An 18,737-nucleotide genomic window follows, 5' to 3' on the forward strand; every position below is an offset into this window, starting at 1 on the left:
TCAGCTGCTGACTCGAAGGTCACGGGATCGAATCCCTGCCGCGGTGGCCGAATCCCAATGAACATGAAGTGCTAGAAGACCGTGTACTTCCAGTTGGCAAAATTTTGTGCAGCCCTTCACTGTGGAATCTCTCTTAATGATATCATAGTTTGGGGACGTAAAGCCTATCATTAAATGATTATTATGATTAAAGTATGATTATAATTAATATAAAATATTATGATTAAATGCGAAGCAGCTTATGGCGAAGTTCAATCCTATGTGCGTAACCACTCTTAGTACGCACGCGCTAGCGCCTTCGGGCCTGTGTAAGTGGCTGGGTAATACGCTGTGACCTCTCCCCTTTACACTCTCTCGGCAATCACGTGACGGCGTAAGGGAACGAGATTCTGCAGACTCTCGATGAACGCGCGTGCCCCCACGTGGCGTGGCGATGAACCCTCCTGGCGTGCTGCAACAGCAACAGAAACTACAGTCAATTCTTCGTGGGCTCCACTTGCAAAGACGCGTAACATCGGACAAGATTCTCATGTAGAACCAAACTTTAGGTCGATCCACGCGCTGCTTCACATGCTACTGATGGTTCCCTTTAGCGGAACATGGTGTAAATTGTAGAACGTATCGTTTGGTCACGAGCGTTCCTCTTCACCTTTGGCGTAGCCGGAGTAAGGGGGGTTTGAAGAGGTGTCTCTACCCCATGATTTTTTTGTTTTTTGTCTGTATTTAAAGACGCACACAGAAAAACACGTTACAAACATTCCTGCAAACGGACAAAAATTAGCTGGAACCCCCTACTCCACCCCCACTCCCACCAGAAAAAAAAATGTCTGATTATACTCCTGTTTTCCCCTGATGATCTAGTACCACGATCTGGCATGTATTTTGTAGGTACTGTTCTTTTGCAGATTTCCAATTAGGCCACTGTACAGTGCTATATTCCACGTAGGTGTAACATCAGCACTCTCTCTCTTTCTCTTCTCTTTCCTCTCTCTCTTTCTCATCTCTATGCCCCCTTCCTATTCCCCCAGCGTAGGGTAGCAAACCGGGCATGTGCCTGGTTAACCTCCCTGCCTTGCCTCTTGTTGTTTATCCCTGAAGCACAAATGGAAGTTTTATCACGCAGTACACAATGCGATGACGTGGGTACTTTTTGATCACACCATGTGCGCTACTTTTATTACAGCCAACACAATAAACCGTGCAAGAATTTCTGCTAAAAAATTATCACTAACGTAAAATCTTCAAGCTCGTGTAAACTGAGAGCAAATTCGTAGCGATACAAACTGTCCATCAATACAGTATAATTCAGTAAGACTGCCCACCCCTGGTGGCGCTGAATTCAAACATAAAAAAAGAAAGGACTTGACAAAACTTTGTGTTAATGAGTTAATTGAAAGTGCCAGCTCAAACGTTGCACTGGCGTCAAACATGTGCCACAAATACTTTCACCTTCATGGGCCTATTTATTTCGCATACCATGTCTGCATCAAGTACCAAAAGATCACACGCATTGTAGGAATTGATTATATGTGAATCAGTGGACGAATACAAGCCTATGGCGGATTTTGATTCTGTATATAAGCCTACCACTATGGCTATATGGACGTTACTACGCGTAACTTCAGTGGCTCTGCGCATATCGACAGCTTTTCAGGCAAGTCGACCTCACTTGCCTCTCGTGGTACACGGTCCCATTACGTGGGTACCATAAACAGCGTTTGTCAACGCATTCGAGCGACGCTTGACTATACATTGCACAATAAATGTTAATTGTCCCGCCACGGTGGTCTAGTGGCTAAGGTACTCGGCTGCTGACCCGCAGGTCGCGGGATCGAATCCCGGCTGCGGCGGCTGCATTTTCGATGGAAGCGGGAATGCTGTAGGCGCGTGTGCTCAGATTTGGGTGCACGTTAAAGAACCCTAGGAGGTCCAAATTTTTGGACCTCCTCCACTGCGTCGTCTCTCATAATCATATGGTGGGTTTAGGACGTTAAACCCCACATATCAATCAATAAATGTTAATTACATCGTTGCAAAAGCGGGTGGCCAATCCGGCAGGCACAACTTGTGTTAAACCGTCATGACACGCTTGTGTAGGGTCTTCTGCACTCTAAAGCTCTCCTGCACTCTAAACGCTGCACTCTAAACGCTGCACCCTAAGCTCGCCTAAGTGATACTCAAGGCGGCTGTTTCACTGCAGTAGTTTTCCTCAATAAATCAACGTGGCTTTTTTATGTATTGTGCCATTGGGCTCATGAGACATTGTATCATATTATTTTTTCATCTGCAAAGTATTTTGGTGTATATTGCAAGCTCATTATTTGGCTAATAAAAAAAGACTTGCTTCCGCAATCTTTCTTTCACGATTTTTCCCTCGCGTACCTATTTTACGACCCATAAAAATGCATTAAATTACGTAGTTATAAAAAGCATGTCAAAAAAGAAAATCAGCCATCAGGACAAAATTCAATTCCGTGCTATGCGGTGCAAATGCGCAACGTCACTAGCACGCACTTCCACTGGTGACGTCATGTTTCATTTCTTACTCTTTGCGTGCTCTTAGTTGTCTGCGTGAGCCGTTGATTGGCGACCATGGCGACGAGCCACCAGCTGCTTGCTACAAGGCTTCTATGGAGGTTACGCAACCGGTTTGCATATACCTTGGTCGTTTTCCCAAGAGTTTTGATGTACTGGCGGAACTTCTCGCTACATGTGTTGTCTCTGGTACAGTGCGCCATTCCAAATAAGAAATCAGTGGGCTTTATTTGCAGCTACAAGTCGCAGGTGACATAGCACTGCATCTTCTGCAACCTAACATATTCGCCTATAGGGCAGATGAAAACCGCAGGCATGGCTCGTTTTCTTTTTTTTTTTTTGCAGACTAACGTCTAAGAAATTATTATAGCATCACTGTAGGTGTTTGGATAAGAACAGCCATCTGTACAAATGCTAACTGTATTGTGTACAACGCAGTATTACCACAGGAGCTCCTTGCAAGGCGGACGTCTGACTTCTTTCCAGTTCTTGAAATTAATATCCACGCTTGTGGTTATTGGCAACACCTCAAATGGTATTTAAAGCACGCACAAAATCTGATTACAGAGAGCGAAATCAACTGTGAGCTTCGAGGCTTGGACCTACTAAATCAAATATTGACATATTCGCTGCCGATAACTCATATTCACGCGATGTATAAGCGTCCAGTCGCACCGCTTAGTTCACCACTTGCGGTTCAAATTCACGCCCTAGTTTAATAGAATACATCAGTTATCGCGGCGCTGTTTGTGCTTTCTGTCTACGCTGTTCCAATTATACAAGCGCACAACTAAACAAGAGAAAAAAATGCAATCGCGCAGCTTTGGTAGCAATTAAAATTTCGTTGTTATTGCTGCAGAACTTTGCAAAATAATTGATTGACTCATTAAAAATGCCCAGATAATGGACAGCAACTTACTGATTTAAGGTCGCTTCGTTGTATAAGTGACGACAAACTTTAACTTGCGATAACACGTCACAGGTTACTTCAGAATTATATTCAAGTGATAAGCGTCGGGATTTATGGCTAAGCGCCGAGAAAACGATGGCCCGGTAACAAACGCGGTCCAACAAAGTGTGGAAGGAAACTTCAACTTTTGTAGCTTACGGGCAGGCCACACTTTCGGGAGGACCCTTCGCGCAATGACCCACTAAAACTCAACGCTCGACCTCGCAATGGTAAACACACCCTTCTCTTCCCACCAGCAGTCAAGCTACCCTTAGCGGCAGTTAATAGGTCATTAAATATTTAAGAAATTAAAGCTCGCTCAGACACGGCGCGCACTCTCAAGGGACGCTTCGAAAGTCACAGGTTGACGCGCAACACTCTGCTCCGCGTAGCCGCCCACGACAGAGCCATTAAGAACGGTCGACAGGCGAGCTCTTTTCCGCCAATGATTTTCCCTTGTGAAAGAACGCGCCCGCCCGCGGCAGCCGGTGTCGTGCTCTTGCTCGCGCGCAGCCATTAAGCTCGCTCGACGCTCGAGTTTCACCGAGAAGGCAACTATGCGCATCACTCTCATCAGTGCCGCGTCTCTGCCGGCTCTACGCATCGCCGGAACCATCGATACTTTCCTTCTTTGATTTTAACCTGCATTAGGCTGTGTCTGACTCGCGTGCTCAATACTATTTCCTTTTAAATTCCAGCTTTTCTCTCCTTTATGTCAGTCGTATCCCCTACTTCTCTCTTTATTTTCACTTTTTCTTTCTCTCGGGTGCTCACAAACTAATTACAGGCACCCTGAAAATGAACGAAAGCGTGCGGATCCACCGTCTCCGTTGGAAAGACACGGCGTGCAATACATTACAAGATTCTCACTCTATATCCGTATATAATGTCGCGTACTTAATGTGTTCAATGTGCTCCTGGGACGCACGAGCCATGAAGACTGACAAGTCAAAAAAGACAAAGGTTTCGTACGATCAGCGCCCCGGCGCTCTAAGTGCCCATTAGTGCACCTATTCGCCAGTCTTTGGAATAGGCATCGACGTATACTACTCGTCTAGCCCATGAGTGCTTCATAAAGGCAAACTAGCTCACCCTAAATTTCATTCATACTTGTGAACTTGACCTAATGCGTGCAGTATAGAACAAGCCCCAGAATATGTCATTTTTTTTAAAGAAAGAAATTAAAGTATAGGCAGGCAACAGACGCGAACGAAAGTGAATATACTGTTTAACCTGACGGAGACCCTCCATTCCGGAGCTCACTCAATATGGTAGACTCGCATGGTTCAGTATGATACCGACGCGTATCAAAATATGATCTTCGGTTTCTAACGGAGTGCTCTGGCAGGACCCGTTTTAAGGCGACATTGAAACGCGTGTTTGGTGTCTGCATTAAAATGCACGGAAAGCTCTGGGCTATGATCGTATATTCCTCTATAATGAGAAGAATTCACATGTTTACCGCAATCTCCTTCTATTTAAGCTTTCGAAAGGTCATACTTTTCATAGAAAGAAGACCATTGAGTGAAAAGGTAATCGAAACCACAAAATAAAAAAACGTTATCCGAAGAGGAGGAAGCGAGATCAGTGCTCCCTTGCTCTGAGAGCACACTACAGCAGTAATGCACGCGGCTTTGAAAATAAAATCAACGCACACTACACGTGTGTATCAAGCACAAGCTTGTGCTCCCCATATTTGTTGTTGTTGTTGTTTACCTATTGATAGTGGCGCATACCCACTATGGGGGATTGGCCAAGAATTGAGTAGTTTTAAAAATTACTGTTCAGATATAGAATAATGGAGGTATAACAAAAAGATTACCGATAGCCTAGGAAAGTGTGGTGCCTAATGTAATGCATACAAATATTTACATAAACGAATTTATTCTCAGAACATATCAGTATTCTGATTTTATACGTATATAATTATGTGGACATGTTAGGATAATGGAACTGGTTAATTAGTGAACCTATTACTTTCATCAATATAGTCCCGGACGGCCGCGCATACTGTCGCATTAGAGAAACCAGAAATGGAAGCTCCAAAAGACGAAATGACAGGCACAGATATTTTACCGCAAGCATGGGTTGTATAGTTGAAAACATCTTGTAGCATCAATCTAATGCATCCAGGGTTCTAATGCGTTCGAAGTACACATTAGTGCAAATACGCACCTGTCTTCTCAATATGCATCAACCTAGGCTATTCGCCTCTTCTACGCACGCGTGATATGTACAAGCTTGAACTCCCAGAATTTCATTCATGCTTTTTATAAATTGCAATATATTTCGAACTTATCATAATGTGTGCAGTCTAAAACAAACCCTTACTGTTAGCTTCTTTTTGCATGCAGAAAGCGTGGACAAAACTGAATAGACTGTTTATCCTGACAGAGACGCCCAATTCGTGAGCTTACTCAACTTGCTTTTTCAGGAACCTTGCCATGGCCGTCATGTTACTTCGATGGTCATAGAAGGTATCCCAATTTGAACTTTTTATTTTAAAATGCCCTTTGAAACCCACGTTGCACATACTAATGGAACCGGTTTCAAATAAGCTATTTTGGCTAGTTTTACGTATTGACTACATTCAAGTTCACTCTGGTCATCGCATAAACACATCATTGACGAACATTTGAATGCTTCTCTCATCAATGACGCAAGTTCTGAACCTGAGTCCTATTTTCAGAAACGGTTTTCTGCATTTCAAAGGCCAAAAGAGATAGAGCGAGTAAACGTGAATAAAGGTAGTCTGCGTGGAAAGTTAACAAGAAGAGCGTCTACAATATGTAGTTAGCTATCCTACACAAAACGAGGGAGGGATGGAATCATAATGAGAGAGTGAAGGTTCACACACAAATAAACTTGATGCGATCAAAGGCAGGGACATAGAATCTACACAGGCTATATTATACGGTGTGTTTCACAGCGTGTGTCTTGTCACTGCACATTCTAAAGCTCATAACTTGAATCGAATATTCTATCATGCAGCTTTGGCACACTTCTCAAACACTTTAATGGGAACTATCAGACAGGGATGCTTCACTTGGCATCATTGTGTCTAACAAAAAAGGAGCCCTTAAATTTACACTTCTTTCTTTTGTCAACCGCTTGTTCTCAAGGCGCTCTAAATATCGGTAGTCACCCTTTATGACATTTTTCACTACTTTCAGACGAAGTGCTACTCAGTCAGCGTGCCCGACTGACTTCGCTGGTTATGGTTCATTGTGATCGCTGAAGTGCTTATGAATTTTTCAGAACATGACCAACGTGCACCAAAAGTGCATTCGCCGCGTACAGCCGTTCTTGTGCCCAAAACTTCTAGATTCCCTCTGAATCCTTCACATGTCGGTGTCTCTTGAAAAGAGGTTACCTGCCAAGTGCGGCCAGTGATGACAGTACGTCTAACGGATATCTATACCAACTTACAACATCACTTCGTGGCATTATTCTTGCAAAATATGCAAGGTAAAGACAAAGCGCAATGTGCAAGATAGTGACGCGGGGTACAACGTGTAGGGTATTTATACTGAACATTAAGGTGACGGCGACGATTCACGCAGAGTGTCATCAGAAAAAAATATTTTGATGGGTTAATCTAATAAGAAAATAAGGCATAAAACGAGCCACAGAGCTTGTTAAAAGCGACAGCGTCGTTATTTCATATGATAGCGTAAATGTTTGGGTTAATAAAAGATTTAAATACTGAAGCTACACTCACTCAAGAATATTACAGTGAACACTTCCATAGTATTCCATAGTAAATGTGCATAACGTGAGTTTGGTTATCTACACCAGTCCTGAATACAATTGCACGGGAATTCTTGTTTTGTTTTGTTTTACATTTTGTTTTGTTTTCCAAAAAATGCGATGGTGGTGACTAAAAGGTGAGGTGAATGTGCAGCAAAAAAAAGTATGCACAAGTACAATTAATACACAAGAGAAAAAGTGTGAAACTAGGCTGTAACAAAAGAAACCTGTTAAAGATAGGGGTAAACAATTTAAACCACGCGTTTTATATAGTGCATTCTTTAAAAAGACGACTCGATCAAAAGCGATAGACTAATGGCGCAAAGCTAATACACAAAGCTAATCGTTTGCTACATCGGGAGACGATCTGCGTCCACCTGTAATGCAAATGCCCTTTTAGTGCCTCAAAAAAAAAATGACCATATGTCGGGAAAGATCTAAACTTATGGCGGAAAAGAACCCGCATTCATGCTGTCAATGTTCCTTACAGCTCGTTCTCGGCTTCCTTCGACGCTCAACGGGTTCTCATCTCTTTTGATATACTCCAGTTCACACGGGGGTGGCTACATCGTCAAGCCTATAAGTGAGTCAAGCTGGAAAGAAACACAAAAAGACACGGGCTTCGGACAACCACTGTGCGAGAGTACTCGCTACCACAGGGCAGTGGTCGCATTAGTTCAGCGTTAACTGCACAATCGGAGTTGAAGCGACCGTTCATACCAGAGGCCCTGATTGTCTTGGTCTAATTTGCTCTCCTTAGGGAGAACGAAGGGACAGGCGAAGAAGCAAATCCGAGCGACTTTCGAAGACAAGCAGCTGGAACTGATTCTGCAATTCAATTAACGTTCCTTTCCCGCCTCGGCAGGTCTTTTTCGTCGCTATGTTTCTTGAGCCGTAAAGAAAACACACAAAAGGACCCGAAACCGTCGGGCGACCACTCCCGTTTCCACAGAAACAAAGGCAGCAAGCAAAAGTGTAAGATGCCGGGTCAGCGCTGGGTCGGAGGAGGGGAAGTCAACTGGTCGAATAGAACACGGGCTGGAATTGTGTGAGAGAGTAGCCCGCTCCTAGCGATTATTGACCCCTAGTCGAAACATCGATCTCCCCGTGCCTCATTGACGGCTTTGCTGCACTAGTGAGGCGTCCAATTAGGCACTGTCGCGGCGCTGGAGTGAATGCACCGAATACTGCGCTTACCGACAGCCAGGAAGCGGAGGGAGCAACAGCGCCCACCGTGCTGCCTGGAATGGCTAACGCTTCGCAGCTGATTTCGACGTAGCTGATTCGATTCCCGGCCATGGGGGCACCTGCGGGCAATGTATAGATGGGTGTTGTGATTTCAACATTCAAGGAAGCCATGCAGCTTACGAAAATGTCGCGCTTTTCCGCAAAAGGCTGTCTATATATGTATACACACACTGTCAGCTGAATACGTCGTGCATGGCCGGATCTAACGCCAAACGACCACGCTCCAGTTTTCCGCTTAAACCCAATTTCAAGCGGTGTAAACAATCTTCAATGATGCTCGCGTTAACATATTGCTAGAATGGGGTTTGATATGGAGACCAGTAAGCTCACATTACGGCAAGTGCACCATCAGTGTGATAGCGCGATCACCAATAAGAGACCACGACGCACTAATCACAATTATTTTTTTTTATCTGAAAGGTGGATTAGATTGATCGAACTACGGGTCTTTTAAAAAGTAGGGGGCTGTGCAGCCGGTCTTAAACACCGCATAAGTAATACTAATATATGATGTGACGGCGGGTTTAGAAGTTCAGTATATGAGCGAGAAAAAGCCCTCTGCATCACCCATTGTGCCGGAGACCCACATATGACGCATTTTCACATCGCAACTCCTGGTGTTGCTTTGAGATGTTAGCGTGAAAACGCCGCTTGGCATTCTGGTTTTCATGGAGTTACTGTGAAATTCTTTTAACACGTGTAACTATAAACACCGTATGTTTTATATATGCTTGATCCAGCCAGGGCCTCAGGACTAACAATAAGGCCTTATTTGTGCGCCAACACCTCCGTATATTGCATATATAGAACAAAACAACACGCATAAATTAGCCTTGGTCTTGCCAGTCTCTCGTGTTGGCACGAAAAAGCCGACATGCAAAAACAGCGCAAAAATGCAGAGAAAAAAAAACAAAGGAAACATGACAAGGTGCTGATTAGTCTATGTCTGTACTTTTGCGCTGTTTTTACGTCCAAGCCTGAACCACCAACTAGCCCAACTTTCGCTTCTAGCGCAATAGCCCATCAAGACGCTACGTGCAACAATGCTCTACCACTCAAGAAAGCAAAACTTTAGAGGTCAATCCCCACTCTTTCGTACCACATAGGTTTTATTACGTTGTGAGTTAATACGACTACTTCGGGATCAGGCCAGGTGTGCTCTATCGGAAAACTACTCGAGTGTTCATCGTACCGAACAAAAACGGTGATTCAGAAAAGGCACTATTCTGTGCAGCCGTTTTAAACATCACGGCTCAGAGCACCATATGCCCGACTGCCGAAGTTATCCATGCATTTGTTTAATGAATTCTCGCTGCAGAATAATGATTCATTGGCATTAAAAGTGGCTCTAGCCGTCGCCTCTGCCAGAGCTTCCACGCAATCTCCTCGAAAAACAGCTGGAGACAGATGATTGACAGTGGCCCACCCTCACTCATGCTTTAGCGAACAAAACAGAAAGCTCACTGCACAGATCTTGCGCACGGTTAAGCCAAGGTATTATTCCTTGTGTTACCCCTAATAGGTTGGGGGTGTTACCTTCAGATTGTAATAGCCCATAAGCAAGCATGTCAACACTATTGGTAAAGTAAGCATGAGCTGAACCATTAAAAACAGTTTATCACATGGGTCGGGCGGCAAGGGCTTAGTATTACGTAGCAGCTATCTGCTCAGAAATTTGCACGATGACTATTTTTATTGATATGTGGAGTTAACGTCCCAAAACAACCATATGAATATTAGAGATGCCGTAGGGGAGGGCCACCTGGGGTTCTTTAACGTGCACCCAAATCGGAGCACACGGGCCTACAACATTTCCGCCTCCATTGGAAATGCAGCCGCCGCAGCCGGGATTCGTCCCGAGACCTGCGGGGACTTCTTGTCATCGTGGGATTTTCCGCATTGATAGCTACCCAATACATTTGTAATTAGTGGCGTATCTATTAGTTCAGACGACCCCCAAAACAAATGGACCAAAACTTGTTGCTTTTAACAAGAGAGCTAAATTCTGATCACTGCAGAAAATCATCTTTATACTAAAAGATTGTGTCATTTCGATAGAAATCGATTGCTAGTCACCAGTCTTTAAAAGAATTGTGTACCAAGGGACAGGTTTGCACACTTTTAACTCTATACGAAACTCAGATATCGCAGTTTTGTCAACTGCACCCTCAAGATCAACAAAGGCGGTGTACACATTTACAGCATACGTGAATATGTTTCAATGTGCAAAAGGGCTTTGCTAAAGGACTTCTCATATATTAGCAGCATATTTCGAAAGTTTTGTCTATTACACACAAGTTTAATCCGCATTAAGCGTTTTTTGGGTGCAATTTTGAAAGACGTGATACAAGTTTTCATTGCTAAGTTTCGCTGATTCAATCGACTGAGTTTTGCATAATCAATACGTGTGAATTAACGGGCATACTTGGTGTTCTTGTTTTTTTTTCCTTATTTTAGGTAAGTTTGCCCGAAAGAAATGAGCGACAGATAAATAACATGGTAAATTGAGCTACTAGTTCGAACGTTTTCGTAACAGCCAGCACAAACAGGACATGAAATACAAGAAAGTACGTGGCACTATAGCACTGTCATGTCAGTGACGTGTACACTCTAAATCTAATCCCGCTAAAAGTGCTGGATATAGATAGGAAACCAAATACTTTTGTCTGGTTTACCGGATATAGCCAGCATTTAACAAGAGCCTGATTACAAACTTACTTTCTTGTATTTGGTCTTCTGTTAGCGCTGACCGTCATGAGCAACAATGGAATAGCGCCAACAAGCTCATTCCCATCCTGACTGAATAAAATACCCTGACAGCACATTGCGCAGTGATGACAAACGCCTTCATTCGGTCCGCGTCCTCTGGCGCTAAACATGCATATTCGGAACACCAACGCGCTAAACATACGCCAATGCCAGTGTCTGCATGTTTTGAATCTATTACGTCGTGTTATTATTTGTACGTGCGCTCTTATCACCTTTCCCTCTTTCCAATTTTCTCTGCCTGCAATCAGCAGAATACTTTTTTGACAAAAGGGGGAGAGAATAATGCAAGATACAACATATGCAGCTTGTCCCTGTCGAGTGGTCGCAGAAACACTTAGCTTAAGTCAAAGCTGTCTTCTTCCTCTGACACGATTTCACACAAGAAGGGCTGGGTACCCCTGTACATAAAGAAATAATGTCAGAACTCCTGGATTTTTATAGATACCATAGATAGCGTTCAAAAACGCTTTAAGCTTTTATTCATAACTGTTATATTACAGCTAAAACTCGATTTAACAAACTGGTGATGGCACTCGAATCATATCGTTAAATCAGGAATTTCATAAAACCACGAAATAATTTCTCGGTCCAGCAACTACAACGTCGCCACTTCTGAAAGCTACCATGGCAGTGTCCGAAAGCTATACCGTACCTGCGTGTCTCAAAGGGTACATGGCTGGGCAGGTGGCCTGGCCATGTACCTTGTCCGAGCTATGCAGGCCAAGTCACGTGAAGCTATGACAGGCTACCGATATGCTATGATGCTGAAAACGAATGCAGCGATTGCGTGATCAAGTTGACCAAGAAAGGCGCGTGTGCCATCAGTGCCATCTGTTGATAAATGGTGAAACAGCCAAAGCAAGCCCAGCTGTCTCTGGCGATATCTGGTCCAGCCGGCCAAATATTCAGCTATTGTGCATAAGTGGCAGTTTTTTTATGTGTATCTTTGCCGTACGACTGAATTAAACTTTAGTTTAATTAGGGACAAGTGTATGCCCACAAAACTGATATCCACAAAGCAATTTTTTTTTTACTTCGTTCCATATATAGCGCTGACAGACAAAAAAGTGGCCGCTGAGCACAATAGCTAAAGTTTTCGCCGATTGGTCATACAAAGGGCTATCATCAGCCCAGTAGGTCTGCTATCAACCCATCTTCGGTTTTACTAGCAGCCTTACCTAGATACACATTTATAATCACGTCTGCTCACACGTATTCCGAAACAGTATCGTTCAGACACCATTTGAATATTTTTTGATAAGAAACGGGAAATGCGTTAGAGGGGTGCCTTGAATTCCGACTCTTCTATCTGATTTCTCAATAAATATTTCTCATGTCCTGTGTTTCAACAAAAGTGTCCTTACTAGTTTGCAACCACTCATAACTTGTATACGATGGTATTACATAAAAAGGTGCCAAAAAGAGCACCGATTAAGAAAGATATCGGTAGATCGATTGCATTTGTGGGGTTTAACGTCCCAAAACCACCATATGAATATTAGAGACGCCGTAGTGAAGGGCTACGGAATTTTCGACCACCGGGGTTTTTTTTGAAATGCACCCAAATCTGCGCACACGGGCCTACAACATTTCCGCCTCCATCGGAAATGCATCCGCCGCAGCCGGGATTTGATCCCGCGACTTGCGGAGTCAGCAGCCGAGTACCTTAGCCACTAGACAGTCGCGGCGGGGCGTAAAGATATCGGTGGTAAAAAGCATTGTCAACATAGTAGAGAAAACTAATTCTGGACTAACGAACTCGTGAGTCGACTCACTTGGACTCAGATTGAACCATGAGTCTGGGTGAGTCCGGGTGAGTAATATTTCAGTGAGTTTGAGTCCCAGTGAGTCCGGTTGAAGAAAATATTCATGAGGGAGAGTATACGGGTGAGCTCCACACTTTTCACCGACCTATGCAAGTAGCTTCGTCAGGATAAAGCTAGCGCCATAAATACGGCGCCTAGAGATGTTACAACGTGACCGCATTAGAGCATACATTCAAGTAAAAATCTCTCTGTGTCAAAATTAGAAGGAAATGATCACTTTCTCACTCAAGTATTCCAGGAGGAGAGTTTGCGTTAAATTAGGTTTGGCGGCGGCCAAAATTCGTCATCATTTCAAATTTGTTTATACACACACACACACACACACACACACACACACACACACACATATATATATATATATATATATATATATATATATATATATATATATATATATATATATATATATATTATTTTTTCACCTAAGTTTCTTTCTTCTTATTTACATTGCATTGGCTCTAATAACTTCCCCTATACATTCCTTGGCAATATTGTCTGTTAGATCTCATAATTATTGTGTCAAAACACGGAAAAACGAGCCCTTAGGTATACACTTCTCTCCCTTATTCATTAACGAGGGTCTCGTACAGGCAGACTTGGTGCCGTTAGGTTGTATACGAGGGACTATTGGTCAGCTGCCTACTCGTAATAAGTTCACGTGCTACGTGACGCTGCAGGCTCATAAAGGGGTGTTCTACATTCGCCGCGGTGGCTACAGATGGCGCTGACTGACACTCCCACGTTTAAACTCACATATAAACCCAATAAAGTGGCTGGAGGGATAGCCGCCGTGATAGCTCAGTGGCTAGAGCATTGAACGCATTATTTGAAGGTCGCAGGTTTAGATCCTGATCAAGGCAAGTTATTTTTTCACACACTTTTCTTTCTTCTTATTTACATTACATTGGTTCTAATAACTTCCCCTATACAGTCCTTGGCATTATTGTCAGATCTCATTAATCTTCTGTCAGAACAAGGAAAAACGAACTCTTAGGTATACACCTCTTTCCCTTATATATATATATATATATATATATATATATATATATATATATATATATATATATATATATATATATTGTGCGTGTGCGTGTGTGTGTGTGTGTGTGTGGAGAGAGAGGGAGAGAGAGACACCACGGAGGGGTGGTGGTCCACAGTTGACCTGCACAGAAATGCGATTTTCCCCAATAAACCAACGAAACGTATAAATAAGGCTTCATGGCCAGTCTTCGAAAAGAGCTTCGCAATGCGAGCAGCGGGCGCCAGCCTCGCGCATCAGCCCCCGCGGTTTAAGTGGTCCTGCGCTCGGAGTCCGAGGCCACGAAAATCGCGGCGCGCAAAGGACCCGCGCTTCTGCATAATTAAAAAAGGGCGTGGAGCACTGTGCGATGATTTCCTTAGCCGAATTAGTTACGACATACACCTCTGGCGCACGACTGCGGGGCCTTCAGGGGGCGGACCACGTGCTTTAGGCTGTGGTTTAATTTACATGAATATTTACTCTCGCAACTACAGTTACTTCACCGGCAAATGACGTCAGAACGTGTCCTATCACGTGGGAGCGCCAGAATAACCAGATGACAGTTTCGTCTAATACCTGTGCAGCGCCTTCGTCGCCTTCAGTTGCGATGTCCTCTGTCGAATACATGTAAGAGCGGTTTCAACTTGGTTAGCTAGAGCAGACGCCAGGTACTGTCTCTGAACATTATATACCGGAGAGTCGCATAGAATGGGCTGCAGCGCCTCCTCGAAACGACAGGCATCGCGAAGAGCGTTGTTGGCCGTTTCACTGCGAAATGAATACGCTTTCGTGAATTGCACTGCTAACCATAAGCGATAAAGCATAGTGGCCTGTACAAGTGGCTGTGACAGTGATGTCACGTACCACGCAAAAATAGCAAACTATGACTGACTGTGTGTGTGCTGTGCTATATGCTGTCTTCCTTTTTCTTGCCTCTTCCATATTTCCCATTTCGCTCTCCCCCATCCTGTTGTAACGTATAGCATAGCAAACCAGTTGTCCTAAACTGGTTAACCTTTCCTTATCTACCGCCTTCTTGTTCGTGTAATACGCATCAGTTACGATTGCATTGTAGGTTCTGTGCCTACGACACCATCAGCAGGCTATCAAATGATAAACTAATAATAATATCTGGAGCTCAACGTACCGAAACTGCGATGTAATTCTGGCAGACGCCTGTAGTGAAGGGCTCCGGAAATTTCGACCCCCTGGGGTTCTTTAACGTGCACCCAAATCTGAGCACACGGGCCTACAACATTTCCGCTCCCATCGGAAATGCAGCCGCCGCAGCCGGGATTCGATCCCGCGACCTGCGGGTTAACAGCCGAGTATACCTTAGCCACTAGACGACCGCGGCGGGGCTCAAGTGATGGACGCCGTCCACCACGGTGTAGCAGGGGCTAGAGTGCTCAGCTGCTTATAACCGAAGGTCACGAATTCCATCCCGGACACAGTGGTTGCATATCGATGGAGGCGAAATGGTCCTTGTGCCATGTCAGCGCGCGTTTAAGAACAGCAGATGGTCAAAATTTTCGGAGTCCTCCACTGTGGTGTCTCTCATAATGATATCGTTGTTAAATAGGAACGCACCAAAATGTTGCGGTGGTGTCAGTGTAGTACATGTAAATGAGCTACGAGCATTACTTAGATAATATGTGAATACTCTTCCTTTTTTCGGGTTTTTTGAAAAAGATTGACAAGGAAAAATCAAGGTAAATCAAGAGCATATAGCAGCACACTACTAGCTACGAGCAATTTCCCCTCGGAGAAACAAGCACCACAGGAAATGCCAACGACGTAGGTTTCGCACTTGAGCAGAGTGGGTGAAAATGCCGTGCTGGCGTCGACCGGGTGAAGGGAAACGGGGAGACGCACAAAAATAAATCTCTCTTTGCTGCGGTGAGGGTTGGCAAGTTTGTTTGTGCAAGACGCATTTCATTGTTACACTACATGTCTAAAACAAAATGAAGCTGCTAATAGGGGCTGCCAAAATATGCGACTCGGAAGCTAAGGGAAAGGGGACAAGGGCACGTTGTACCCCCTCTCCCTATTCCCACGTGACTGACGCCTCTGTGCTCGGCTACAGTCAACGCTGTAGAGGTTGTGCGGATAGATGTCGATATGCGTGACGCGTAGTTCAATGGCGTCAGATGCAAGGTCAAGAGCAACAACAAAAAATAAAGAGCTATATGGCCCTGCATTATAACTTTATCACCTGATTTATTCAGGAGGCCAACTAATTTGCATGCTATTCGTTTGACCTTGAATTTCCGTTGATATGAAAATAAAAAAAAGCTAACATTGTTGTTGTCAGCACATGTGGACCACGCACACAGATTATAGCGCTGAGGTCGAGTACAGCAAAACATCTGGGCGTGTCACCGTGTACTTTTCCGACTATGTACACGTCTGTATAATAAGTGTGGACCGCACGATCTATGCAACAACGTTAGCCAAGCAACAACTGCACGTTCGCGTGTTTCGAACCCAGACGAACTGCAGAGGCTCGATCGTTCAGCGTCTTCCAAGGGCACGCGAGGACGACGACTGCGAATCGATGAAGAGTCCCTCCGCTCCCTTACGACGACGCCACTCGGTGACCCGCAGGTCGCGGGATCGAATCCCGGCTGCGGCGGCTGCATTTCCGATGGAGGCGGAAACGTTGTAGGCCCGTGTACTCAGATTTGGGTGCACGTTAAAGAACCCCAGGTGGTCGAACTTTCCGGAGCCCTCCACTACGGCGTCTCTCATTAGCATTTGGTGGTTTCGGGACGTTAAACCCCACATATCAATCAACGCCGCCGGTCGGTGGAGGCCGTGGAATCGTTGATTGGTCGTAACTAAATCTCCGGCACCCGAAAAGAACCATGCATAAAATGCCTAAAAGCAGACCTTGGCAGCTCCTTGCTTGCATTCTTTTTTTGGGGGGTGGGGGGGGGGGGGGGGCAGATGCCACTACGCCAGTGTCATGGTGTGTATGTTTCAGGACTTGCATGACACCTCGCTGGCACAAAATTCATGCCTGCTCATACATGGGCGAAAAAGAATCTGAGCGTGAATGTTAGCCGCATCCACATGCACGTAGCATCGGAAGGAAATTTCGTGAGCCATGCATTAGGGACAAACAACCGAAGTGACAAACGCACCACTCGTATTATGTCAGTTGTAAACGGTGACGTTGGGCTGACCCACCTCGAGTACTTGGTTCCGCTGCGCCATTGTGCTAAGCTGTGGACTAGCCGTGGGTCGAGCGCGCACATAAACCAGCGTCAACGGGGCATTCAGCGCGTCGTCATTTAGCTCACAGTGTCATGCTCATGCGACACTTTCATCTACGCTTCTCATGCCGCAAGCGACAGAGAGCACCGAAGGAAAGCTCAAGAGCAGGCAAGGCATGCTTTGCACAATGGGCCCAAAATAGCGCTATAAAAGCGGCGATGGCACCCATAAAACGCGAGGGAAACCGAACTCCAGTCACAGGAGCAATCTCGAGATTGAAGCGATGCCACATTCCATGCCACTGCAGCGCCTGCCTTCTCTTCACAACTTCCGCACACTGCGACGAACGAAGAGGCTCGAAGCAAACTACTGAATGGAATGTTTGACTATCGCTACTCTTTTTTTCATACCTACAAAAGAAGTGTGTGTTCAATACCCGATGTTCATTAAATGTGATTGATTGATTGATTACTAATCAATCGATCAATGAATTTACAGAATTGATTGATTGGTTGGTTGAATGATTGGTGCTCTGTCACTAGAAGACAAGCTCATCCACGAGTGCGTTAAGTGCTCGAGATCATCCTTACTATCTGGCATTCAGCCATTGTAAAAGCTTATGGCAGTGGGTTTCTCCCAGTACTGCCCACAATATTTCAAACTCTCAGAATGCTTCCACATTCTCTAGCATGTGAAAAAGTGTTCGTATTTTTTGTGTATTCAATTCTCGCTGTGTAATAATAATACAATATTTGTCAGGGTATAACGTCCCAAAACCAGGAGTGACGCCGTAGCGTAGGGCTCCAAAATTTTCGACCACCCGACGTTCACCTGGAATTCGTGAAAGTGCACCTACTTAAGCACACAGCCCTCAAGCATACTCGCCTCGATTGAAAATGTGGCCGCCACGGCCAGGATTCGAGCCCGCGACCTTGAAGTCTCGCTGTGAAACATGTCTGGAATTACCACCTGACTTCTCTGCGCCCCATCAAATATCTTTGAACCGGGTCATCACAACATGTTAAACGACATAGTTCTCGTTTTATATAATCCGGCAAATCTACCTGTCATCGGCCACGTACAACTCGTTTTAGCCAAATGCACATTTTCTGGCCAGAAATCAGATTTATACCATATGGTATGGGCCCACAATATTGCAGTGATGGTGTAGTGGTCAGAGCATCAGCTTCACGTGCAAGAGGTCCGTTGTTCAAATCCCGGTGCCGCGCATTTTCGAACTGGATTTTAGAAAGTCCATGTGGTGATGGAACTGCATTAGGGGGCCTGGGGTGTGGCCTCACCGGTGACCGCCACACCGGTAACGCAATCTCACCCTCACTAGAGAAGGATTGGCCACCTTTGTGCAGTATCTGGCCACTACCTTCCACATGCGGACGTCGATTGCGAAGCAACTGACCAC

At 44.8% G+C, this 18,737-nt stretch overlaps 2 protein-coding genes across 8 annotated transcripts in view; one reads left to right on the top strand and one right to left on the bottom strand.

Annotated features, from left to right (window-relative positions):
• Positions 1–18,737, bottom strand: part of LOC119175883 (uncharacterized) — a 766,025-nt gene that overhangs the window by 663,916 nt on the left and 83,372 nt on the right. Inside the window, exon 2 of one of the 2 annotated variants that reach the window (XM_075876430.1) lies at positions 8,432–8,541. The gene's annotated coding sequence lies outside the window, so the exon portion shown is untranslated. Of the gene's footprint in view, positions 1–8,431; positions 8,606–18,737 lie in introns of those variants that run through there. The other variant, XM_075876431.1, reaches the window with a different exon arrangement.
• cN-IIIB (cytosolic 5'-nucleotidase IIIB) overlaps positions 1–18,737 on the top strand; it is a 513,152-nt gene that overhangs the window by 249,918 nt on the left and 244,497 nt on the right. The window contains exon 1 of one of the 6 annotated variants that reach the window (XM_075876436.1): positions 5,943–5,961. The exons of the other annotated variants lie outside the window; for them this stretch is intronic. The gene's annotated coding sequence lies outside the window, so the exon portion shown is untranslated. Of the gene's footprint in view, positions 1–5,942; positions 5,962–18,737 lie in introns of those variants that run through there. 6 annotated transcript variants of the gene reach the window in all.

Source organism: Rhipicephalus microplus, chromosome X, assembly GCF_043290135.1.
Source record: "Rhipicephalus microplus isolate Deutch F79 chromosome X, USDA_Rmic, whole genome shotgun sequence".
Classification (NCBI taxonomy): Eukaryota; Metazoa; Arthropoda; class Arachnida; order Ixodida; family Ixodidae; genus Rhipicephalus; species Rhipicephalus microplus.